Below are 27,389 nucleotides of genomic sequence, written 5' to 3'. Positions count from 1 at the left end.
AGACAAAATTTCAACTCCTATAGAAACTATAGACTGTTTTCTATCCAATAATAATAATAATATGCATATTGTACGATCAAGGATTTTGTGGGAAGCCGTTTCAAAAATTAGCCAAATTAGCATAAATAGTCTAAACAGCGCCCCCATCCCCAACAGGTTAACTACCTTATGATGTTTTTAACTCCTATAACGAGTAAAAACATGACCGGAAAAATATAACAGGCTAAACTAACGCTTGGAAAAATAGCAGGTCGATGTCCTCCACGCGCATTACGCAGCTGCAAAGGAGCTCCTACCTACAGGGTTTTTTAATTTGTAGTGCCTGTGAACGCGCAATCGACCACATTCAAATCGTCATCACGTAAAGGCATCCAGGGGAAGACGTAAGCAGTGTCCGTATAGTCATAGCAATAACAGTGCCCTTTTAACTGACTCCAGAACAGTGGCCAAAATTTCTGAAATCTGACTCCATGTCAGGGAAATTGCTGTAGAATGGGCTCTGTTCCACTTAGAGACAAAATTTCAACTCCTATAGAAACTATAGACTGTTTTCTATCCAATAATAATAATAATATGCATATTGTACGATCAAGGATTTTGTGGGAAGCCGTTTCAAAAATTACACGATTAGCATAAATAGTCACAACAGCGCCCCCATCCTCAACAGGTTTTAAGGGTCAAAGATGACCAGCCACTATGTTTAATAGCAGAGAAAACCCCCTTATTGATATTTTTTCAACTTGAAATTTGATGACTTTTCTTAGCGTGATCCCAACATTAGAAAAAGTGAAACATTGTTCATATTTCCATGATAGCTGTACACCACCAGCTTACAAAGTCTTTGTCTTAGGGTCATTTTTGACCCGGCAGTTATAAAATAATTTACACACCACAAAAACCACAAAGACATACACACAATGAGAAATTGAGATTGTGTGCTACTGACTGAACACGACCCCATACATGACTCAAGTTCACAGACAAAATAAAAACAACTTCAGACAAAATAAACATTTCTTGAAAGCATTGTTTACTAATGGGTAATGCAGTCAGGGGCTATAACGGTGCTGCAGATGACAGTCCCTCCAGTTCTCTCTTTGCTGAAGCCACGAGTGCACGTTTCAGTGCCCAACAGGTCGTAGATCAGATTTTTTCAGATGTCGAGGAGGAACAAGAGAACAATGATTTAGAAGGGGAGGAGGTATCTGAAGAAGATGGGGAAGAATATAACCCAGAGCATGATGCATCATCTTCAGATGAAGAAGAAATCCCCCAAGCTGAAAGATACATTTTTGTCAAAGAACAGCAAAATAACGTGGTCCTTGTCACCATATGACAACCAGGGCAGGATGGCAGCTCAAAATGTCATAAGGATGACCTCAGGGCCCACAAAACATGCAGTTGCACATGCCCAGGACATCGCCTCAACATTCTACATGTTCATCACACCAGCCATCAAAAAATCATCCTGGTGATGACAAAATTGGAGGGTTTCCATAAAGATGGAGACAACTGGAAAAGGATGGATGAGATTGACCTCCGTGCCTACATAGGGCTGCTAATATTAGTGGGTGTGCATAGGTCCTGAGGCGAGGCTACATGTAGTCTCTGGTATACAGAGGGTGGAAGGGCGATTTTACGTGCCACGATGCCACCTAAAGTCTTTCACACTTTCTCAAGAATGCTACGATTTGATAACCGTGAGTACAGACCTGAAAGACGTGTGAGAGACAAACTAGCGGCCAAAAGGTTGCTGTCTTTTCCAGCAGTATATGCCCAGCAAGCCTTCAAAGTATGGCATCAAGATATTGGTGGCCTGTGACGCACAATCCAGCTACGATTGGAAGATGCAAGTCTACACAGGAAAGCCGACCAGTGGAGGCCCGGAGAAGAACCAGGGGATGTGGTTGTGCTTGATGTGACAGATGGACTGAGGGGGCACAATGTCACATGTGACAATTTCTTCACCTCTTATGAACTCAGCCATCAGCTCCTGAAGCGGATGATCACCATTTTTGTCACAGTTAGAAAGAACAAGCCTGAGCTCCCCCCCTGCACTCCTCGCAACATGGGGGAGAGAGGCCTTCCCATCAAAATTTGCCTTCACCCAACCACCCTTCTAGTTTCTTACCTCCCAAAGAGGAACAAGAATGTGGTCCTCCTGAGCGCACTGAGATCAGTGATTGTGAGGACAGGAAGGCAGCCATCATCCAGGACTACAACCACAACAAAGGAAGTGTGGACAACCTGAACAAGGTCATTGGAACTTACAGCTGCAGGAGGATGACTTCCCGCTGGCCTTTGGTCATCTTCCATAACATCATTGATGTGTCCTCAAACAATGCCTTCGTGATATTGAACAAGATCAACCCTACCTGGATGCCTGATAAGCGTAACAAGAGGAATGTGTTCCTGGAACAGCTGGGAAATGCACTTGTAACCCCACACATTCAAAGAAGGGAGCGCCTCCCCTGCACAGCAGCCTCTGCAGCACTTGTGAAAGCTGTTCAGGGGCCTGAATCTTGTCCTGATCCAACTGAGGCTGCAGCTGGGACAGGCAAGAGGAGGAGATTCCAATTCTGCCCCCCAAAGAAGGACTGTAAAACAAATACTATGTGCTGCACATGTGAGAAATACATCTACAAAGTCCATGCACACACACTTGCATACTGTCCTACATGTGCTAATTAGAGTTGATTGATATATGTTCTTCACGTTTTTATTTTGTATCTATGATCTTATTTTATTCTTATTTATTGTTGTTGTTTATACACCTTGTGGGTGGGGTCAATGGTTAAAAAATGGGAGAAGACTAGTATTTTGTAGTTGAATTCCTCATTATACAGTATATGAGCATATTTAACTATGTTGCCAAAAAAAGTTCAAGAGTGTTATTGTTTCCCTTCATTCAAATGCATTCAAAACGACTTTCTGCAGATTTTTGCTACTTTTCTAGCCTATACAAGTCATATGGCTTGCTAAAAATGTATGAATACACCTATGCAGTACCTTTAGCAATAATAATAATAATAATAAACCTCAACTTTAGTAAAGAAAACAATTATGACAGGTGTGTTGTAATAGAAACGATTGGTGTCCACTGATTAAATGCAGTCTTTCTGCATTGTGAAGAGGGAAAACCCAGATATTCACAAAGGTTGTGATGAAAGACAGGTTGTTTCAAAATAGATTTGGTGTTTAAAATTCAATTAAGCTGCTTTATTTTAAGGGTTTAGTGAAGGCGGGTAATTTTTTACCGATAGGACAAGGGGAGTATACAGAATGTTCAGACATTAAAGACTATCAGAAAGATGTTGGTACTTATTTATTTTGATCCAAGCCATGTATGAGTGAGTCACTCAGCTTAATGTAGGTGCCGTGGCTATATAACTGTGCCATCAACTTGATAATATATAACGATATTTTGGAGATTATTTAATTTTCAAAAAAATGAAAGTGTGCGATTGTAATCTGAATAAAGGGCAAAATCATTTTTGTAAAGGCCAAAACATTTATTTCTGTTTTTAGAGGGAGAGCTAATTGTGCGACGCCCTGGGCTAATTGTGCGACGCCCTATGGGACTCCCAATCATGGTCGGATGTGATACATAAAACAAGAATAATAACATTTTTTGTTGTATTATTTGTTTAGTCTTTTCTGGTGGATTAAACTGAAATTACAACCAATAACGGCCGGTTGTGATACAGCCAACCTAACAAAAAAATACATTTGACGATTGAATTCTCCCCCTACCCTTTTTCTAGGCAAGTCTATTATTCTGCTAATAGCCATAATGGCACTGTAGAACGTGACCGTGTGTTTGAAAGAGCATTTTCCAGTTAGCAACTATTTGTTTACCTACATTAGCCTACTTTGTTCCAATATTTCGGTCATTCAGTGATATTTATTCCCATAGAAATTTGTTATGGATCCATAAGGAAATAAACATCTGCATTTTGAATGAGTATTTGTATCAATATTTTATTTACGAAAGCATAAAGATGCTGATGAAGAAATACAGTACTATACAGTTCATGCTTTATCTGACATTTTTGCAGTTGCATGAGGTTGCCCACACGTAGCTTTATGTAGGTGCCGAGGCTATGTGACTGTGCCATCAACTTGATTATTTAGCAGACATCATTTGCTTATATTCAGTCAACACTTAAATCTTAAGAATATCATGGAATATAGTTGAACATTTTAATTTCTCCATGATTGTCTCAGAGCAGCGCGAAACGGTGCTGAAATAGACGTCCACAACGGGTAGGCTATATATAATGATATTTTGGAGATTATTTTGTTTAAAAAAAACAAAGTAAACTATTGTAATCTGAATAAAAGCCAGAATAATATTTATAAAGGCCAAAATATTTATTTATATTTTTAGAGGCAGAGAAGGACATCCCGGACAGCCAAAACCTCCCCTAACCCGGATGACACTGGGCCAATTGTGCGCCACCCTATGGGACACCCAATCACGGTCGTATGTGATACAGCCTGGATTCGAACCAGTTACTGTAGTGATGCCTGATGAGTGTTCAACCTCTTGGCTTCTTGAATGTTGACTAAGTTCTTATCGTCCATCCAGATCACGAAAGGATGAGGTGCCCCCTCCAACAGGTGTCTCCACCCCTCCAGAGTCCACTTAACTGCCAAGAGCTCCCGTTTGCCTACATAGTAGTTGTGTCCCGCTGGCGAGAACCGCTTGGAGAGAAAGGAGCATGGGTGCAGTTTTGTCCTCCTCATTCCACTGGGAAAGGACTTCCCCTGCTTCGGTGTCCGAGGCATCCACCTCCACCACAAAGGGACAAGTCGAATCCGGATTAACGAGGATGGGTCCAGAGGTGAAACGTCCATGAATGTCCTGTCAGCCTTGGGGATCCAGCAAAAACGTGTCTGGGTCTTGCAGGTTAGGACCGTGAGAGGCGCAGCAATCGCACCAAAGTTGAGTATAAAACGGCTGTAAAAATAGGCAAACCTGAGGAACCACTGGCCCTGCATGAGTGAGGTGGGACGGGACCAGTTGGCGACTGCCTCAATCTTTACAGGGTCCATTTGGATGCCTGCAGTAGAGACAATGTGACCCAGGAAGGAAACCTGGGATATATGGAATTCACACTTCTCTATCTTGTCATATAGTTGACTCTGCAGGAGGCATTTCAGGACTTGGCGGACATGCAGTATTTGTTCTGGAAGGGTCTTGGAGAAGGTCAAGATGTGTCGAGGTTAACGAAGACAAACCAATTCAACATATCCCGCAGGGTGTCATTGAGCAATGCTTGAAAGACTGCCGGTGAGTTCGATAATCCGAAGGTCATGACTAAATACTTATAGTGGCCACTAGGGGGGTGTTAAGGGCAGTCATCTCCCACCCTAATTTTCACCAGATTGTAAGCGTTGCCGAGGTCCAGATTGGTGAAAATTCTAAAATATAAAATATATTTTGATTTGTGTAACACTTTTTTGGTTACTACATGATTTGGAAGTATGCTTGGGGTCATTGTCCATTTGGAAGAACCATTTTGCGACCACGCTTTAACTTCCTGACTGATGTCTTGAGATGTTGCTTCAATATATCCACATAATTTTCCTCCCTCATGATGCCATCTATTTTGTGAAGTGCACCAGTCCCTCCTGCAGCTAAGCACCCCCACAACATGATGCCTCCACCCCTGTCCTTCACTGTTGGGATGTGTTCTTCGGCTTGCAAGCCTCCCCCTTTTTCCTCCGAACATAACGATGGTCACTATGGCCAAACAGTTCTATTTTTGTTTCATCAGACCAGAGGACATTTCTCCAAAAAGTATGATCTTTGTCCCCATGTGCAGTTGCAAATCGTAGTCTGGCTTTTTTATGGCTGTTTTGGAGCAGGGGCTTCTTCCTTGCTCAGCGGCCTTTCAGGTTATGTCGATATAGAACTCGTTTTACGGTGGATATAGATACTTTGTAACTGTTTCCTCCAGCATCTTCACAATGTCCTTTGCTGTTGTTCTGGGATTGATTTGCACTTTTCGCACCAAAGTACGTTCATCTCTAGGAGACAGAACGCGACTCTTTCCTGAGCGCTATGACGGCTGTGTGGTCCCATGGTGTTTATACTTGCGTATTATTATTTGTACAGATGAACGTGGTACCTTCAGGCATTTGGAAATTGCTCCCAAGGATGAACCAGACTTGTGGATGCCTGCAATTGTTTTTCTGAGATCTTGGCTGATTTCTTTTGATTTTCCCATGATGTCAAGCAAAGAGGCACTGAGTTTGAAGGTAGGCCTTGAAATACATCCACAGGTACACCTCCAGTTGACTCAAATGATGTCAATTAGCCTATCAGAAGCTTCTAAAGCCATGACATAATTTTCTGGAATTTTCCAAGCTGTTAAAAGGCAGAGTCAAGTTGGTGTATGTAAACTTCTGACCCACTGGAATTGTGACCCACTGGAACAGTGAATTATAAGTGAAATAATCCTTCTGTAAACAATTGTTGGAAAAATTACTTGTGTCATGCACAACGTAGATGTCCTAAACGACTTGCCAAAACTATAGTTTGTCAACCTTTCTTGGGCAGGCGTTCCGCTAGCGACCCACCCCAACAACATCCGGTGAAATTGCAGAGCGCCAAATTCAAAATACAGAAACCATTCATAAAAAGTACAAGTGTTATACATCGGCTTGAAGATGAACTTCTTGTTAATCCAGCCAATATGTCAGATTTCAAAAAGGCTTTACGGCGAAAGCATACCATGCGATTATCTGAGGACAGCGCCCCGCTTACAAAAGCAGAAAACCATTTTACAACCAAGTAAAGGAATTACACAAGTCAGAAATAGTGATGAAATGAATCACTTACCTTTGAAGATCTTTATATGGTTGGAGTCACAAGAGTCCCAGCTACACAATAAATGTTTGTTTTGTTCAATAAAGTCCATCTTTATATCACAAAAACTCAGTTTTGTTGGCACGTTTTGTTCAGTAATCCACTGGCTCAAAGGCGGTCAAAACATGCAGACGAATACATCCTAATTGTACCGGTAAAGTTCGTCAAAACATGTACAATTATGTTTCTAATTAATCCTCAGGTTGTCAATTGTCTAAATAATCGATAATATTTCCACCGGTCAATAGCGTCTTCAATAGAAAGGAAAAACAACGAAGGGCGCACACTCGGTTTTGCGCGCAAACCAGCTCTGCATTCTTCCTCAATCCACTGAGAGAAAGGTCTCATTCTTCTTCATTTTTCAGAAAACAAGCCTGGATCAATGTCTAAAGACTTGACATCTAGTGGAAGCCATGGGAACTGCATGCTGGGTCCTAACCCATTAGACACTCTATAGGCATTCAATTAAAAATACCCACATCAACAAAAAAAAACACTTCCTGGATTGATTTCCTCAGGTTTTCGCCTGCCATATCAGTTCTGTTGTACTCACATAATTTTAACAGTTTTGGAATCTTTAGTGTTTTCTATCCAAATCTACCAATTATATGCATATCGTAGCTTCTGGGCCTGAGTAACAGGCAGTTTACTTTGGGCACGCTTCTCATCCAGACGTCGAAATACTACCCCCAAGCCATAAGAAGTTAACAAGAAATTTGTGGAGTGGTTGAAAAACGAGTTTTAATGACTCCAACCTAAGTGTATGTAAACTTCCAATTTCAACTGTACATGGTCCATTGGTTTCTCTCTGCAGAGACACTTTAGCCCAACATGAGCTATGTGAATAAAACATTTTTTAAATTTAAAACAAGCTGAATAACCTTACACCTACAGTGCTTGATAAGATTACTTATCTTCTTTGTTGAAAATTTGAATTATTGCCTTGATGCAAGATGTTTTCACTTGCTAGGATATTTTTTTTTGCTGTGTAGCTTTAATATAGCTTAACGTCTTCTAGTGTGAAGTAATTGGGAGCACGGTAAACTATATTTTTTGAGAAGATTCCACAATGCTGCTTATTTTGTTACTTTGTTTCCATAATTTGCTCTGGTCTGACAAACAATTGTGAAAAATCTATTTCAAGGCTAACACAATTCAAAGAAATTAGGAGAACATGTTCCAGCAGATGCACAAATCTCTAAATAGATGTAGACATTTGCTCAATATTTAAAAGTAGACTGGAATCAAAAGGTTTTTACCATTAGAGCACTCAATGCATTGAACATTAAACGACTACGGCCCCGTAGCACTCACTTCCGTCATCATGAAGTGCTTTGAGAGACTAGTCAAGGACCATATCACCTCCACCCTACCGGACACCCTAGACCCACTCCAATTTGCTTACCGACCCAATAGGTCCACAGACGACGCAATCGCAACCACACTGCACACTGCCCTAACCCATCTGGACAAGAGGAATACCTATGTGAGAATGCTGTTCATCGACTACAGCTCAGCATTTAACACCATAGTACCCTCCAAACTCGTCATCAAGCTCGAGACCCTGGGTCTCGACCCCGCCCTGTGCAACTGGGTCCTGGACTTCCTGACGGGCCGCCCCCAGGTGGTGAGGGTAGGTAACAACATCTCCACCCCGTTGATCCTCAACACTGGGGCCCCACAAGGGTGCGTTCTGAGCCCTCTCCTGTACTCCCTGTTCACCCACGACTGCGTGGCCATGCACGCCTCCAACTCAATCATCAAGTTTGCGGACGACACTACAGTGGTAGGCTTGATTACCAACAACGACGAGACGGCCTACAGGGAGGAGGTGAGGGCCCTCGGAGTGTGGTGTCAGGAAAATAACCTCACACTCAACGTCAACAAAACAAAGGAGATGATTGTGGACTTCAGGAAACAGCAGAGGGAGCACCCCCCTATCCACATCGACGGGTCAGTAGTGGAGAAGGTGGAAAGTTTTAAGTTCCTCGGTGTACACATCACGGACAAACTGAATTGGTCCACCCACACAGACAGCGTTGTGAAGAAGACGCAGCAGCGCCTCTTCAACCTCAGTAGGCTGGAGAAATTCGGCTTGTCACCAAAAGCACTCACAAACTTCTACAGATGCACAATCGAGAGCATCCTGTCGGGCTGTATCACCGCCTGGTACGGCAACTGCTCCGCCCACAACCGTAAGGCTCTCCAGAGGGTAGTGAGGTCTGCAGAACGCATCACCGGGGGCAAACTACCTGCCCTCCAGGACACCTACACCACCCGATGTCACAGGAAGGCCATAAAGATCATCAAGGACAACAACCACCCAAGCCACTGCCTGTTCACCCCGCTATCATCCAGAAGGCGAGGTCAGTACAGGTGCATCAAAGCAGGGACCGAGAGACTGAAAAACAGCTTCTATCTCAAGGCCATCAGACTGTTAAACAGCCACCACTAACATTTAACGGCCGCTGCCAACATACTGACTCAACTCCAGCCACTTTAAAAATGGGAATTGATGGAAATTATGTAAAAATGTACCACTAGCCACTTTAAACAATGCCACCTAATATAATGTTTACATACCCTACATTACCCATCTCATATGTATATGTATATACTGTACTCTATATCATCTACTGCATCTTGCCATCTTTATGTAATACATGTACCACTAGCCACTTTAAACTATGCCACTTTATGTTTACATACCCTACAGTACTCATCTCATATGTATATACCGTACTCTATACCATCTACTGCATCTTGCCTATGCCGTTCTGTACCATCACTCATTCATATATCTTTATGTACATATTCTTTATCCCTTTACACTTGCGTGTATAAGGTAGTAGTTGTGGAATTGTTAGGTTAGATTACTTGTTGGTTATTACTGCATTGTCGGAACTAGAAGCACAAGCATTTCGCTACACTCGCATTAACATCTGCTAACCATGTGTATGTGACTAATAAAATTTGATTTGATTTGACATTAAGAGAATGACTGGGTACAGAAAGAACCCGTTTTTTGCCCAATTCCTTGAGATTTGCATAGATCTAAAAATAAGATTTGGCCTGTAGGAAATAATCATTCTGGAGACGATGAACTAGTTTTTGAGACAGTGAGACAGAGGCTTCATAGTGACTTTACACCATATCCTTGATAATCCAGAATGTTAAAACAGCACCCAGTCCTCAGACCTCCCCTAGGATGAAGTGTTTAATGTCCGTCCCCAGGCCAGTGCAGGTTGCTGGTGTGTTTGGCAACTGGGAGTCCTGCTGTCTCTCTGTAGGACTTGGCTGTTGGCCTGCAGCTGGTCTCAGAGCCAGGTGTTGTTTTATTTACCTCAAAGCAGAAGTGACCTTTACATCAGAGCTCTGGCTGCAGAGAGCCCAGCCCCATAGGATCTGTCTGTCTTCTCCCTTCTCTCCCATTTCCCCCAGTGAAGGGCAAGACTCAACAGCATACATTTTACAACTGTCATATAAACCTTCCACAGCCACAACACTTCTATTTTCTATAACTTTGTGTCTGCTAGTTTGCTGAGTTTTTGAGTGAGTTTCCTCAGACTGTGACCTATGATTTCATGTAATCATATTTATGTTGCTCTATCAGGTAAATACTTGAACAAATCAAGGCTGCATTGTTTGCATAATGAAGGGGGTAGGACAAAAACGGTAGTGTCTGCCTGCAGCCACTCCAGTTCTAATTCCTCTCATTTTGCATTATAACAAATGGTTTAAAAGGGAGTTTGAGGGCGGCAGAGAGTTGCTATGGCATCATCAAGTGTCATTGTGTGTCTACAGTAGTCTGGTAGACAGCTGACGTTAAACCAGAAGCTTTTATACAGAAAACGTTCTGAGAATAACTACCCAAGGCCTTCGTCTAGGGATATTACTTTTGGGCAATTCCACAGTAACTGAATTGTGCTGAGAATCAGATTTTTCACTTAAAATATATGCCAAACAAAAACCATTGATATCAAAGTTTAACAAACCATACAACTCTATGCACCATACAACTCTAGTTTTCTAAAAACTGTATGCTCCAAATTAAGATTCAAAGATGTCTGCAGAAAGAATGGGGTGTCAGCTATGATATGACACCTTTAGCTAAAAAAAATCTGTTTGGGTCATTGAACTACAGTAAGTGGATTTACACCAGCTAACAGAATTGCAGTAACATAATTTCATCATTGGTCCCTGATCTGTACTACACAAAAATGCATAATTCTGGATATGAATGTAATTTTCTTCATGGTGATATATCCTAAATATGTACACAAAGGTAGAAATATGCAATTTCCTCCTTTGCATATTTGGTTGTTATTCGACACACTGGCTATTATATTAATGAGCTCCGCCACCAAACAAGTCCAAATTTGGTTGGTCCTGACAGGACCAAGTCTGATTCCATCATAGAAGTACGTCTATGTTTTGACAAGTTTGGACATTAAAGTACAGCACAGCCCAAGCAAAAAATAAATATAGTTCATTAATATATTTTTATATAAATAAGTAGGTCTGGGATAAATATACTTAAATATGCATTTAATGTTAATGTTATTTGTATTTTATTAGCATTTAACTATATTAACTACATTTTAAATGATCTAAATTGGGACACTTGAATGTAAACTCTTAGTGTACTAGATAAGAGCAAAACAAATATAATTTGAATTCACCTTTAAGTACATTTTATTTATACAGGACAAAAATATAAACTCAACATGTAGTGAGCAAAAAATTTGCAGTTTTGTCACCCAACACAATGCCACAGATGTCTCAAGTTTTGAGCGAGCGTGCAATTGGCATGCTGACTGCAGGAATGTCCACCAGAGCTATTGCCAGATAACTGAATGTTAATTTGTCTACCATAAGCCGCCTCCATCATTTTAGACGATTTGGCAGTACATCCAACTGGCCTTGAAGTACATTTGAAGTACATTAAAATGGTATCTGAATTAGAATTCCTGCATTTTCTTCACAAATAGTCTATTTATAATGAATTTCAAGTATACCTTTACAAATAACTTCTTCCCATTAACCACATGTGATCATGTAATTAGCCATGTAAAGGTTACTTTGTTTGACCAAGGCATCTTGTCAGCCAATGTTAACATGCTATTTACAAGGCAGTTGTGGCTTGAGCAGCAATTTCCAAGTGATGTGTTTGATAACTGTACACCAGTGGCATTTCACCATTCACTTTCTCAAATGATAGTGCTAAATTAACTTCTTGTCAATAGGGGGAGCTGTTAGCACTTTGTAATAATGACGTTCCCAAATTAAACTGCCCCGTACTCAATTCTTGCTCGTACAATATGCATATTATTATTATTACTATTGGATAGAAAACACTCTCTAGTTTCTAAAACCGTTTGAATTATATCTGTGAGTGAAACAGAACTGGACTTAGAGCATTTTTCCTATGTGTATGTGAGAATGCCAAATTTTGCTAGCTGATCTGAGACCTGTGTGTAAATCTGCCTGTCTTCTATTGGTTGAGATGCACTGCATACGCCTTCCCCTGGATGTTAGTGAATAGGGAGTCTTGAAATGGAGTCTCTACGTAGATCTGAAATGTTATAAATCACTTGGCAAGGACGTGTCTGTTCTTTTCCCTCTTCGCTCTGACGCACTGAGGACCTTAGCATATTGTACTAGAACCATCGGTTATAGCTCTTAGAAATTTCCGGCTGTGTTTTCATTCGATATAGGCTTTAAAGACATCATAATCTTGTTATATTAAACCGAGTTATATCAGTTTATATCGGTATATTGCGATTTTCGGATATTTATTTGTACTGCGTTTTAGTGAGTCGGACACGTCTTTGCCACATGGCTAATGTTTACTGCTAATTGCAACGTTGAAGAGGACGTTCTACAACCTAGCAACGATTCTTTTGGACAAAGGACACCTTTCCCAAGATTCTGATGAGAGTTCATCAAAAAGTAAGAACTATTTATGCTGATAATTCGTTGTTCTGTTGAAAAATGTCAAATGCATAAGCCGCCATTAATTGCAGTGCAGCCTCGCTTTAGCGCACGCTGTATGCTAAAGTAACGTTAATTTAAAAATGTAACACAGCGATTGCATTAAGAACTCATTTGTCTTTCAATTGCTGTCCAACCTGTATTTTTTAGTCAAGTTTTGGATTAGTTACTGATTAGAATAGGTGCCTCTCCAAAGATTTCTCCTGACATTTTCTGGGCAACTTTGCTACTTTTCTCATTGTATAAACACGATTTGTGGCGCTAAATATGCACATTTTCGAACAAACTCTATATGCATTGTGTAATATGATGTTATAGGACTGTCATCTGAAGAATTCTGAGAAGGTTAGTGAAAAAATTAATATATTTTGGTGGTTTATACATTATCGCTATTTTTGCCTTGAATCAATGCTGTTGTGATGTTTGCTATTGTGGTAAGCTAATATAACGCTATATTGTGTTTCCGCTGTAAAGCACTTAGAAAATCTGAAATATTGGCTCGATTCACAAGATCTGTGTCTTTCAGTTGCTGTACGCTGTGTATTTTTAAGAAATGTTTTATGATGAGTAATTAGCTAATACACGATGGTCTCTGTAGTTATTCTAGTTGCTTTGGTGAGAGTTGTGATGGTGGCTGCAATGGTAAACTATGATTTATACCTGAAATATGCACATTTTTCTAACAAAACATATTTATTGTATAGCATATGTTATCAGACTGTCATCTGATGAAAGTGTTTCTTGGTTAGTGGCTATTTATATCTTTATTTGGTCGAATTTGTGATAGCTACTGATGCAGTAAGAAAAGGGTGGAGTAAAAAAAGTGGTGTCTTTTGCTAACGTGGTTAGCTAATAGATTTACATATTGTGTCTTCCCTGTAAAACATTTTAAAAATCAGAAATGATGGCTGGATTCACAAGATGTGTATCTTTCATCTGGTGTCTTGGACTTGTGATTTAATGATATTTAGATGCTACTATTTACTTGTGACGCTATGCTAGCCTATGCTAGTCAGCTTTTTTTACTGATCCGGGGTCCCGGGTCCGGGGTGCTCCGGGAGTGCTCCCGGATCCGGGGTGTTTGTGAGGAAGTAGAGGTTAACATTTCAATAACATGTGTAATGTGTAATATGTAATGTACAATTAAAAGTACAACTGTAAGGTCCGACGCTGGAGATGAGAAGCAGGTACGGGGAGTTGAACACTTAATGCGGAGCAGACAGGTAACAGGACTGGAACAGTGTCAGCACACGGGTATACAAAGACATACGAACATTAATGCTGAAGTGTGGAAAAGAGCGGGGGAACAGACAGATATAGGGGAGATAATGACAGAAGTGATTGAGTCCAGGTGAGTCCAATAATCACTGATGCGCGTGATGCCGAAAGGCAGGTGTGTGTAATAATGGTGGCAAGAGTGCGAAATGCTGGGGAGCCTGGTGCCCTCGAGCGAAGGGGGGGGGAAGAGCGGGACAAGACGTGACAACAACATTATTCAGTTTGAAAATGAACATCAAAACATTTGAATAAGCTTTATATGAGGAACAACCTGCTCCATTACAGCCCCATCAATGAGAATGGGGGCGTGCTCGGTCCTCCTTTTCCTGTAGTCCACAATCATCTCATTTGTCTTGATCACGTTGAGGGAGAGGTTGTTGACCTGGCACCACACGACCAGGTCTCTGACCTCCTCGTTATAGGCTGTCTCATCGTAGTCGGTGATCAGGCCTACCACGGATGTGTCATCGGCAAATTTGATGATGGTGTTGGAGTCGTGCCTGGCCATGCAGTCATGAGTGAACAGGGAGTACAAGAGGGGACTGGGCACGCACCCCTGAGGGGCCCCCGTGTTGAGGATCAGCATGGCAGATGTGTTGCTCCATGCCCTGATGGGTCACCCCCAGGTGGTCCAGGATCCAATCCAGGATCCAGATAGAGAGGGAGGTGTTTAGTCCCAGGGTCCTTAGCTTAGCGATGAGCTTTTAGGGCACTATGGTGTTGAACGCTGAGCTGTAGTCAATGAATAGCATTCTCACATAGGTGTTCCTTTTGTCCTGGTGGGAAAGGGCAGTGTGGAGTACAATAGAGATTGCATCATCTGTGGATCTGTTAGGGCAATATGCAAATGTGAGTGGGTGTAGGGTTTCTGGGATAATGGTGTTGATATGAGCCATGACCAGCCTTCCAAAGCACTTCATGGCTAAAGATGTGAGTGCTACAGGTTGGTAGTCATTTAGGAAGGTTAACTTAGTGTTCTTGGGCACAGGGACTATGGTGGTCTGCTTGAAACATGTTGGTATTACAGACTCAGTCAGGGACAGGTTGATGATGTCAGTGAAGACACTTGCCAGTTGGTCAGCGCATGCTCGGAGTACACGTCCTGGTAATCTGTCTGGCCCTGAGGCCTTGTGAATGTTGACCTGTTTAAAGGTCAGTATGCAGTATTTCGTTTTTTTATGTGTTTTTTCTTACATTGTTACCCCAGGTAATCTTAGGTTTTATTGCATACAGTCGAGATGAACTATTGGATATAAGAGCAAAGTCAACTCACCAACATTACGACCAGGAATACGACTTTCCCGAAGCGGATCCTCTGTTTTACCCACCACCCAGGACAATGGACCGGATCCCAGCCGGAGACCCAAAACAATGACGCCGTATAAGGGGCAGACGGAGCGGTCTTCTGGTCAGGCTCCGTAGACGGGCACATCGCGCACCGCTCCCGAACATACTACTCGCCCATGTCCAGTCTCTTGACAACAAAGTAGACGAAATCCGAGCAATGGTTGCATCCCAGAGAGACATTAGAGACTGTAACGTTCTTTGTTTCACGGAAATATGGCTTACTCGAAACACACTATCGGAGTTGGTACAGCCAGCTGGTTTCTTCACGGATCGCACCGACAGAAACAAACATCTTTCTGGTAAGAAGAAGGGCGGGGGTGTATGCCTTATGATTAACGAGACGTGGTGTGATCATAACAACATACAGGAACTCAAGTCCTTCTATTCACCTGACTTAGAATTCCTCACAATCAAATGCCGACCACATTATCTACCTAGAGAATTCTCTTCGATCATAATCACAGTCATGTATATTCCCCCCCAAGCAGACACATCGACGGCACTGTCCAACGCTGGTCCGACCAATCGGATTCCACGCTTCAAGATTGCTACGATCACGTGGACTGGGATATGTTCCGCACTGCGTCGAACACCAACATTGATGACTACGCTGATTCGGTGAGCGGGTTTATTAGAAAGTGCATCGGTGATGTCGTACCCACAGCGTCTACTAAAACATTCCCAAAACAGAAACCGTGGATTGATGGCAGCATTCGCGCAAAACTGAAAGCGCGAACAACTGCTTTTAATCAGAGCAACGTGACCAGAAACATGACCGAATACAAACAGTGTAGCTATTCCCTCCGCAAGGCAATCAAACAAGCTAAGCGTCAGTATAGAGACAAAGTAGAGTCGCAATTCAACGGCACAGACACGAGAGGTAGGTGGTAGGGTCTACAGTCAATCACGGACTATAAAAGGAAAATCAGCCAAGTCGCGGACCAGGATGTCTTGCTCCCAGACAGACTAAACAATATCTTTGCTCGCTTTGAGGACAATATAGTGCCACTGACACGGCCCGCTACCAAAACCTGAGGGCTCTCCTTCACTGCAGCCGACGTGCATTGGTAAAACATTTAAACGTGTCAAACCTCACAAGGCTGCAGGCCCAGGCGGCATCCCCAGCCACGTCCTCAGAGCATGCGCAGACGAGCTGGCTGATGTGTTTACGGAAATATTCAATCGATCCTTATCCCAAGTGCTGTTCCCACATGCTTCAAGAGGGCCACCATTGTTCCTGTTCACAAGAAAGCTAAGGTAACTGAGCTAAATGACTATCGCCCCGTAGCATTCACTTCTGTCATCATGAAGTGCTTTGAAAGACTAGTCAAGGACCATATCACCTCCACCCTACCTGACACCCTAGACCCACTCCATTTGCTTACCGCCCCAATAGGTCCACAGACGACGCAATCGCAATCACACTGCACACTGCCCTAACCCATCTGGACAAGAGGAATACCTATGTGAGAATGCTGTTCATCGACTACAGCTCAGCATTTAACACCATAGTACCCTCCAAACTCATCAAGCTCGAGACCCTTGGTCTCGACCCTGCCCTGGGCAACAGGGTCCTGGACTTCCTGACGGGCCGCCCCCAGGTGGTGAGAGTAGGAAACAACATCTCCACTTCACTGATCCTCAACACTGGGTCCCCACAAGGGTGCGTTCTCAGCCCTCTCTTGTACTCCCTGTTCCCCCACGACTGTGTGGCCATGCACGCCTCCAACTCAATCATCAAGTTTGCAGACGACACTACAGTGGTAGGCTTGATTACCAACAACGACGAGACGGCCTACAGGGAGGAGGTGAGAGCCCTCAGAGTGTGGTGTCAGGAAAATAACCTCACACTCAACGTCAACAAAACAAAGGAGATGATCGTGGACTTCAGGAAACAGCAGAGGGAGCACCTCCCTATCCACATTGACGGGACAGTAGTGGAGAGGGTAGAAAGTTTTAAGTTCCTCGTCCTACACATCAGGGACAAACTGGATTGGTCCACCCACACAGACAGCGTGGTGAAGAAGGCGCCCCTTCAACCTCAGGAGGCTGAAGACATTTAGCTTGTCACCAAAAACACTCACAAACTTTTACAGATGCACAATCGAGAGCATCCTGTCGGGCTGTATCACCGCCTGGTACGGAAACTGCTCCGCCCATAACCATAAGGCTCTCCAGAGGGTAGTGAGGTCTGCACAACGCATCACCAGGGGCAAACTACCTGCCCTCCAGGACACCTACACCACCCGATGTCACAGGAAGGCCAGAAATATCATCAAGGACAACCACCCGAGCGACTGCCTGTCAATCCAGCGACTGCAAGCGACTGCCTATCAATCCAGAAGGCAAGGTCAGTCCAGGTGCATCAAAGCAGGGACCGAGAGACTGAAAAATAGCTTCTATCTCAAGGCCATCAGACTGTTAAACAGCCATCACTAACATTGAGTGGCTGCTGCCAACATACTGACTTATCTCCAGCTACTTTAATAATGAAACATTTTAAAAGTTGATGTAATAAATGTATCACTAACCACTTTAAACAATGCCACTTCATATAGTGTTTACATAACCTACATTACTCATCTCATATGTATATACTTTACTCTATACCATCTACTGTATCTTGCAATCTTGATGTAATAAATGTATCACTAGTCACTAAACAATTCCACTTTCATATGTTTACATACCCTACATTACTCATCTCATATGTACAGTTGGGAGAACAAGTATTTGATACACTGCCGATTTTGCAGGTTTTCCTACTTACAAAGCATGTAGAGGTCTGTAATTTCTATCATAGGTACACTTCAACTGTGAGAGAAAAAAATCCAGAAAATCACATTGTATGATTTTTAAGTAATTAATTTGCATTTTATTGCATGACATAAGTATTTGATCACCTACCAACCAGTAAGAATTCCGTCTCCCACAGACCTGTTAGTTTTTCTTTAAGAAGGCCTCCTGTTCTCCACTCATTACCTGTATTAACTGCACCAGTTTGAACTCGTTACCTGTATAAAAGACACCTGTCCACACACTCAATCAAACAGACTCCAACCTCTCCACAATGGCCAAGACCAGAGAGCTGTGTAAGGACATCAGGGATAAAATTGTAGACCTGCACAAGGCTGGGGTGGGTTACAGGACAATAGGCAAGCAGCTTGGTGAGAAGGCAACAACTGTTGGCGCAATTATTAGAAAATGGAAGAAGTTCAGATGACGGTCAATCACCGTCGGTCAAGGTCTCCATGCAAGATCTCACCTCATGGGGCATCAATGATCATGAGGAAGGTGAGGGATCAGCTCAGAACTACACAGCAGGACCTGGTCAATGACCTGAAGAGAGCTGGGACCACAGTCTCAAAGAAAACCATTAGTAACACACTATGCCGTCATGGATTAAAATCCTGCAGCGCACGCAAGGTCCCCCAAGGTCCCCCTCCTCAAGCCAGCGCATGTCCAGGCCCGTCTGAAGTTTGCCAATGACCATCTGGATGATCCAGAGGAGGAATGGGAGAAGGTCATGTCGAGCTTCTTGGTCTAAACTCCACTCGCCATGTTTGGAGGAAGAAGAAGGATGAGTACAACCCCAAGAACACCATCCCAACCGTGAAGCATGGAGGTGGAAACATCATTCTTTGGGGATGATTTTCTGCAAAGGGGACAGGACGACTGCACCGTATTGAGGGGAGGATGGATGGGGCCATGTATCACGAGATCTTGGCCAACAACCTCCTTCCCTCAGTAAGAGCATTGAAGATGGGTCGTGGCTGGGTCTTCCAGCATGACAACGACCCGAAACACACAATCAGGGCAACTAAGGAGTGGCTCCGTAAGAAGCATCTCAAGGTCCTGGAGTGGCCTAGCCAGTCTCCAGACCTGAACCCAATAGAAAATCTTTGGAGGTAGCTGAAAGTCCGTATTGCTCAGCGACAGCCCCGAAATCTGAAGGATCTGGAGAAGGTCTGTATGGAGGAGTGGGCCAAAATCCCTGCTGCAGTGTGTGCAAACCTGGTCAAGAACTACAGGAAACGTATGATCTCTGTAATTGCAAACAAAGGTTTCTGTACCAAATATTAAGTTCTCCTTTTCTGATGTATCAAATACTTATGCATACAATAAAATGCAAATTAATTACTTAAAAATCATACAATGTGATTTTCTGGATTTTTGTTTTAGATTCCGTCTCTCACAGTTGAAGTGTACCTATCATAAAAATTACAGACCTCTACATGCTTTGTAAGTAGGAAAACCTGCAAAATCGGCAGTGTATCAAATACTTCTTCTCCCCACTGTATATACTGTACTCTATACCATCTACTGCATCTTGCCTATGCCGTTCTATATCACTCATTCATATATTTTTTTATGTACATATTCTTATTCATTCCTTTACAATTGTGTGTATAAGGTAGTTGTTGTGAAATTGTTAGATTACTTGTTAGATATTACTGCATGGTCGGAACTAGAAGCACAAGCATTTCGCTACACTCGCATTAACATCTGCTAACCATGTGTATGTGACAAATTAAATTTGATTTGATTTATTTACACAGGTCTTACTCACATTGGCTGCGGAGAGTGTGATCACACAGTCATCCGGAGAAGCTGGTGCTCTCATGCATGTTTCAGTGTTACTTGCCTCGAAGCGAGCATAGAAGTAATTTAGCTCGTCTGGTAGTTTGTGGTGTCACTGGGCAGCTCGTGGCTGTGCTTCCCTTTGTAGTTTGTGATAGTTTGCAAGCCCTGCCACATCCGACAGAGCCGGTGTAGTATGATTCAATCTTAGTCCTGTATTGACGCTTGCCTGTTTGATGGTTCTTCGGAGGGCATAGCGTGATTTCTTATAAGCTTCCGGGTTAGAGTCCCGTTGCTTGAAAGCGGCAGATCAACCCTAGCTCAGTGCAGATATTACCTGCAGTCAATGGCTTCTGTTTGTGGTATGTACGTACGATCACTGTGGGGACGACGTTAACAATACACTTATTGATGAAGCCAGTGACTGATGTGGTGTACTCCTCAATGCCATCGGAAGAATCCCGGAACATGTTCCAGTCTGATTTGATCCTGGTCCGACAGACTCACCAAATTTCAACTAGTTTTCAACGTCCATGGATGTCCGGTATCGGTCAGTGCTCAGTGGGTGAAGATGGTGGTTACAGTAAATGGAAAGAGAGGGGGCTCATGTGTAGGTGTCAGTAAGAGCTTGGAGAGGTGACATTAATTGGAGAGAGAGAGAATAGAGAAAGAGAGAGAGAGGGAGAGAGAGAGAGGGAGGGGTTGTCCAGACGTTTCACACTTGCTTTGACAACCAGACGACAGAAAGAGAACGAAAACAGTTATAAGCTGAAAATATCAATATGCCAGAGGAAGGGAGAACAGTTGCAAATCAAATCAACTGATATTGGTGACATGCACATGGTTAGCAGATGTTATTGCGAGTGTAGCGAAATGCTTGTGCTTCTAGTTCCAACAGTGCAGCAATGTCTAACATGTAATCTAACAGTTCCACAACAACTACCTAAAACACACAAATCTAAGTTATGGAATGGAATAAGAATATACATCAAAATATATGGATGAGCAATGACAGAGCGGCATAGGCAAGATGAAATAGATGGTATAAAATACAGTATACACATATGAGAGGAGTAATGCCTTTCTGTGACATTGGGTGCTAAAGGCGTCCTGGAGGGCAGGTAGTTTGCCCCCGGTGATGCATTGTGCAGACCGCACCACCCTCTGGAGAGCCTTGCGGTTGTAGGCGGCACAGTTGCCGTACTAGGTGGTGATACATTCCGACAGGAGGCTCTCAATTGTGCAAAGGCACTGTTGCGCCTTCTTCACCACACTGTCTGTGTGGGTGGAACATTTCAGTTCATCTGTGATGTGTACGCCGAGGAACTTAAACTTTCCACCTTCTCCACTGCTGTCCCATTGATGTGGATAGGGGGCTGCTCCCTCTGCTGTTTCCTGAAGTCCACGATCATCTCCTTTGTTTTGTTGACGTTGAGTGTTAGGTTGTTTTCCTGATACCACACTCCGAGTGCCCTCACCTCCTCCTTGTAGATTGTCTCGTCATTGTTGGTAATCAAGACTACCACTGTTGTGTCATCTGCAAACTTGATGATTGAGTTGCATGGCCATGCAGTCTTGGGTGAACATGGAGTACAGCAGGGAATTGAGCACGCATCCTTGTATGTCCCCGGTGTTGAGGATCAGCGAAGTGGAGATGTTGTTTCCTATCTTCACCACCTGGGGGCGGCCCGTCAGGAAGTCCAGGATCCAATTGCACAGGGCGGGGTTGAGACCCAGGGTCTCAAGCTTAATGCTGAGCTATAGTCAATGAACAGCATTCTTACATAGGTATTCCTTTTGTCCAGATGGGATAGGGCAGTGTGAAGAGTGATGGCGATTGCATCGTCTGTAGATCTATTGGGGCGGTAAGCAAATTGAAGTGCGTCTAGGGTGACAGAAGGTGGAGGTGATATGATCCTTGACCCTCAAAACACTTCATGATGAGAGTCATTTAGTTCAGTTACCTTTGCCCTCTTGGGTGGCCATCTTGAAGTATGTGGGGAGAGCAGACTAGGATAGGGAAAGATTGAATATGTCCGTAAACACACCAGCCAGCTGGTCTGTGCATGCTCTGAGGGATGGGATGCCGCCTGGGCCGGCAGCCTTGCAAGGGTTAACTCGTTTAAATGTCTTACTCATGTCAGCCAATTAGTAGCCAATTCACCAATTTGGTCACATAATTTCACGTTTGAATCACTTTATAATTCATAAATAAAATTGACATAAGCAAAACACTTTAACTAATTGATACTGTGGGTCTACCTTTACTTGTAACTTAACACCTCTAACGCCTACCAAACCCGGATCCGGGAGCCCCCCCATCAGTAAAGCTGACTAGCATAGCCTAGCCTAAAGCCACAGGGATATCATATAATAAAATGTTCATGAAATCACATGTCCAAGACACCAAATGAAAGATACACATCTTGTGAATAAAGCCATCATTTCTGATTTTTAAAATGTTTTACAGGGAAGACAAAATATGTAAATCTATTAGCTAACCACGTTAGCAAAAGACACCACTTCCATACTCCACCATTTTCTTACTGCATCAGTAGCTATCACAAATTCGACCAAATAAAGATATTAATAGCCACTAACCAAGAAACAACCTCATCAGATGACAGTCTGATAACATATTTATTGTATAGCATAGGTTTTGTTAGAAAAATGTGCATATTTCAGGTATAAATCATAGTTTTCCATTGCAGCCCCCATCACAACTCTCACTAAAATGACTAAAATAACTACAGAGACCATTGTGTATTAGCTAATTACTCATCATAAAACATTTCTTAAAAATACACAGCGTGCAGCAGATGATAGACACAGATCTTGTGAATCTAGACAATATTTCAGATTTTCTAAGTGTTTTACAGCGAAAACACAATATAACGTTATATTAGCTTAGCACAATAGCGAACATTACAACAGCAATGATTCAAGGCAAAAATAGCTATAACGTATAAACCACCAAAATATATACATTTTTTCACTAACCTTCTCAGAATTCTTCAGATGACAGTCCTGTAACATCATATTACACAATGCATATAGAGTTTGTTCGAAAATGTGCATATTTAGCGGCACAAATTGTGCTTATACAATGAGAAAAGTAGCCAAGAGCTCAAGCAATCTGTCCGGCGCCATCTTGGAAAGCCACCTACTGTAAAACTATTCATAAACTTGACAAAAAAAATACAGGTTGGACAGCAATTGAAAGACAAATTAGTTCTTAATGCAATCGCTGAATTACATTTTTAAAATTAACCTTACTGCGCAATACAGGCTGCGATAACACAATGCTACACTGCAAGCAATGGCGTTTCATGCATTTGACATTTTTCAACAGAACAATGAATTATCAGCATAAATAGTTCTTACTTTTCGATGAACTCTCATCAGAATCTTGGGAAAGGTGTCCTTTGTCAAAAAGAATCGTTGATAGGTTGGAGAACGTCCTCTTCAGAGTTGCAATTAGCAGTAAACATTAGCACGAAAGAGAGAGATACCCACATTCCTACAGCGCCAAGGAAATAAATACCAGAAAATCGCGATATACTGACATAAACTGATATAATTCGGTTCAAAATAACAACATTACGATGTCTTCAACACCTATATCACATAAAAACACAGCCGGAAATGTCTGAGATCTATAACCGATGGTTCCAAAAGAACGTCCCCAGGTCCTCAATGCGCCCGAGCGAAGGTGAAAAGAATGAGCCACCTCGTTCCCAATCAATTTATAAACTTTGGGAACTACGTAGAGACGCCATTTCAAGACTCCCTATTCGCTAACAACCAGGGGAAGGCGTATGCAGTGCATCTCAACCAATAGAAGACAGTCAGAGTTATCCACAGGTCTGGTAACAGCAAGCAGATTTCAGCATTTTCAAATCCTCATAGGAGAATTGCTCTAAGTCTAGTTCTGTTTCACTTACAGACATAATTCAAACGGTTTTAGAAACTAGAGAGTGTTGTCTATCCAATAGTAATAATAATATGCATATTGTACGAGCAAGAATTGAGTACGATGCAGTTTAATTTGGAAACGAATTTGTACTATATCGAAATGGCACCCCCCTAGTGGCAAGAAGTTTAGAAATATATTGAAGATATGTTGGTTTTTGGTAACGGAATTTCAAGGCACAAGAAAATGTTTCTTATACGTTCAAAAGCATGGTTGTCTTTTGAGGTATTTCTAATACCTTTTAAGACTTTTTCTGGTAGATGTTTTCTAAGACAGTTTTCCATCAGACAAGAAGTCTTTGCTTATTCCACATTTCTGGGATGGAAAATGGTTGAAATATGTACAGTGCATTCGGAAAGTATTCAGTCCCCTTGACGTTTTCCACATTTTATTACGTTACAGCCTAAATTGTTTTTTTCCCCTCATCAATCTACACACAATACCTCATAATGACAAAGCAAAAACATTTAATACATTTTTTTGAGTGAATTTATTAAAACAATTCAATGGAAATATCACATGTGTGTATTCAGACCCTTGACTCAGTACTTTGTTGAGGCACCTTTGGCAGCGATTACAGACTTGAGTCCTCTTGGGTATGATGCTACAAGCTTGGCACACTTGTATTTGGGGAGTTTCTCCCATTCTTCTCTCGAGATGGGGAGCATCGCTGCACAGCTATTTTCAAGTCTCTCCAGAGATGATTGATTGGGTTCAAGTCCAGGCTCTGGCTGGGCCACTCTAGGACATTCAGAGACTTGTCTCGAAGCCACTCCTGCGTTGTCTTGACTGTGTGCTTAGGGTCATTGTCCTGTTGGAAGGTGAACCTTCGCCCCAGCCTGAGGTCCAGAGCACTCTGGAGCAGGTTTTCATCAATGATCTCTCTGTACTTTGCTCTGTTAATTATTTCCTCAGTCCACTTGTCTCCCAGTCCCTGCCGCTGAAAAACATCCCCACAGCATAATGCTGCCACCACCGTACTGCACAGTAGGGATGGTGCCAGGTTTCCTCCAGACGTGACACTTTGCATTACAGCCAAATAGTTCAATCTTGGTTGCATCAGACCAGAGAATCTTGTTTTTTTTTTCATGGTCTGAGAGTCCTTTAGGTGCCTTTTGGCAAACTCGAAACGGGTTGTCATGTGCCTTTTACTGAGGAGTGGTTTCCTTCTGGCCACTCTACCATAAAGACATGATTGGTGGAGTGCTGCAGAGATGGTTGTCCGTCTGGAAGGTTCTCCCATCTCCACAGAGGAACTCTGGAGCTCTGTAAGAGTGACCATCGGTTTCTTTGTCTCCTCCCTGACCAAGGCCCTATCCACCGATTGCTCAGTTTGACTGGGCGGCTAGCTCTAGGAAGAGTCTTGGTGCTTCCAAACTTCTTCCATTTAAGAATGATGGAGGCCACTGTGTTCTTGGTGACCTTCAATGCTACATAAATGTTTTGGTACCCTTCCCCAGATCTGTGCCTCTACACAATCATTCTCGGAGCTCTACATACAATTCCTTCGACCTCATGGCTTGGTTTTTTCTCTGACTTGCGCTGTCAACTGAAGGAACCGAAGACTCGAGGCTGTAATCGCTGCCAAAGCTACTTCAACAAAGTACTGAGTGAAGGGTCTGAATACTTATGTAAATGTGATATTTCCGTTTTTTTAACAAGTCCAATACAGCTAATGAAAGATACAGATCGTGTGAATCCAGCCAACATGTCCGATTTTTAAAATGTTTTACAGGGAAGACACAATATGTAAATCTATTAGCTAACAACCTTAGCAAAAGACACAATTTTTTCAACACCACTAGCTACCACCAATTCGGCCAAATAAAGATATTGATAGCCACTAACCAAGAAAAAAACTCATCAGATGACAGTCTGATAACATATTTATGGTATAGGATAGGTTTTGTTAGAAAAATGTGCATATTTCAGGTATAAATCATAGTTTACAATTGCACCCACCATCACAACTCGACTAGAATAAATACAGAGAGCAACGTGTATTACCTAATTACTAATCATAAAACATTTCTTAAAAATACACAGCGTACACTAATTGAAAGACACAGATCCTGTGAATACAGACAATATTTCAGATTTTCTAAGTGTCTTACAGCGAAAACACAATAAATCATTATATTAGCATAGCACATGTGCAAATATTACCCCAGCATTGATTCACAGCAAAAAGAGCGATAGCATTATCACCACCAAAATGTATGAATTTTTTCACTAACCTTCTCAGAATTCTTCAGATGACACTCCTGTAACATCATATTACAACATACATATAGAGTTTGTTCGAAAATGTGGATATTTAGCCACCAAAATCGTGGTTATACAATGAGAAAAGTAGCCAAGCTGGTCAAAAAATGTCGGGCGCCATATTAGACAGTGATCTAGTCTTATACATAAATACTCATAAACTTGACTAAAAAATACAGGGTGGACAGCGATTGATAGACAATTTAGTTCTTAATGCAATCGCTGAATTACATTTTTTTAATTATCCTTACTTTTCAATACATGTTGCGCCAAACGAAGCTACACCAAACAAAATGGCGGCATAAGCGTTTAACATTTTTCGACAGAAACACGATTTATCATCATAAATAGTTCTTACTATGAGCTGTTCTTCCATCAGAATCTTGGGCAATGAATCCTTTCTCCGGTCTAATCGTCTTTTGGTCGAAAGATGTCCTCTAGTCCCGTCGAAACCGCCACTAACGTTCACCATGCACTCGAAACGTGCCCAGCTCCTCAAAGTGCATCACACAGATATGCCATAAAATTCTGTCATTCTATTTCACTCAGAGACATAATTCCAACGGTTATAGAAACTAGAGAGTGTTTTCTATCCAATAATAATAATATGCATATTGTACGATCATATTGTACGATCAAGAATTGAGTAGGAAGCTGTTTAAAAAGGACACGTTTTCCAGAAAAAGTGACAACAGCACCCCCTTTCCTCATCATTAAAACCTGTTTTTGCTTTGCCATTATGGGGTAATGTGTGTAGATTAATGAGGGGGGGGGACAATTTAATCCAGTTTAGAATAAGGCTGTAACGTAACAAAATGTGGAAAAGTCAAGGGGTCTGAATACTTTCTGAATGCACTGTATATGTGTCACGTTCCTGACCTATTTCTGTTAGTTTGTTATATGTGTTAGTTGGTCAGGACGTGAGTTTGGGTGGGCATTCTATGTTTTCTGTTTCTATGTTGGTTTTTGGGTTGCCTGGTATGGCTCTTAATTAGAGGCAGGTGTTTGGCGTTCCTCTAATTAAGAGTCATATTTAGGTAGGCGTTGTCACAGTGTTCGTTGTGGGTGATTGTC

This window comes from Salvelinus fontinalis, chromosome 10, assembly GCF_029448725.1.
Source record: "Salvelinus fontinalis isolate EN_2023a chromosome 10, ASM2944872v1, whole genome shotgun sequence".
Taxonomy (NCBI): domain Eukaryota; kingdom Metazoa; phylum Chordata; class Actinopteri; order Salmoniformes; family Salmonidae; genus Salvelinus; species Salvelinus fontinalis.
The sequence above is the reverse complement of the archived record's forward strand: the minus strand, read 5'-3'. Positions refer to the sequence as shown.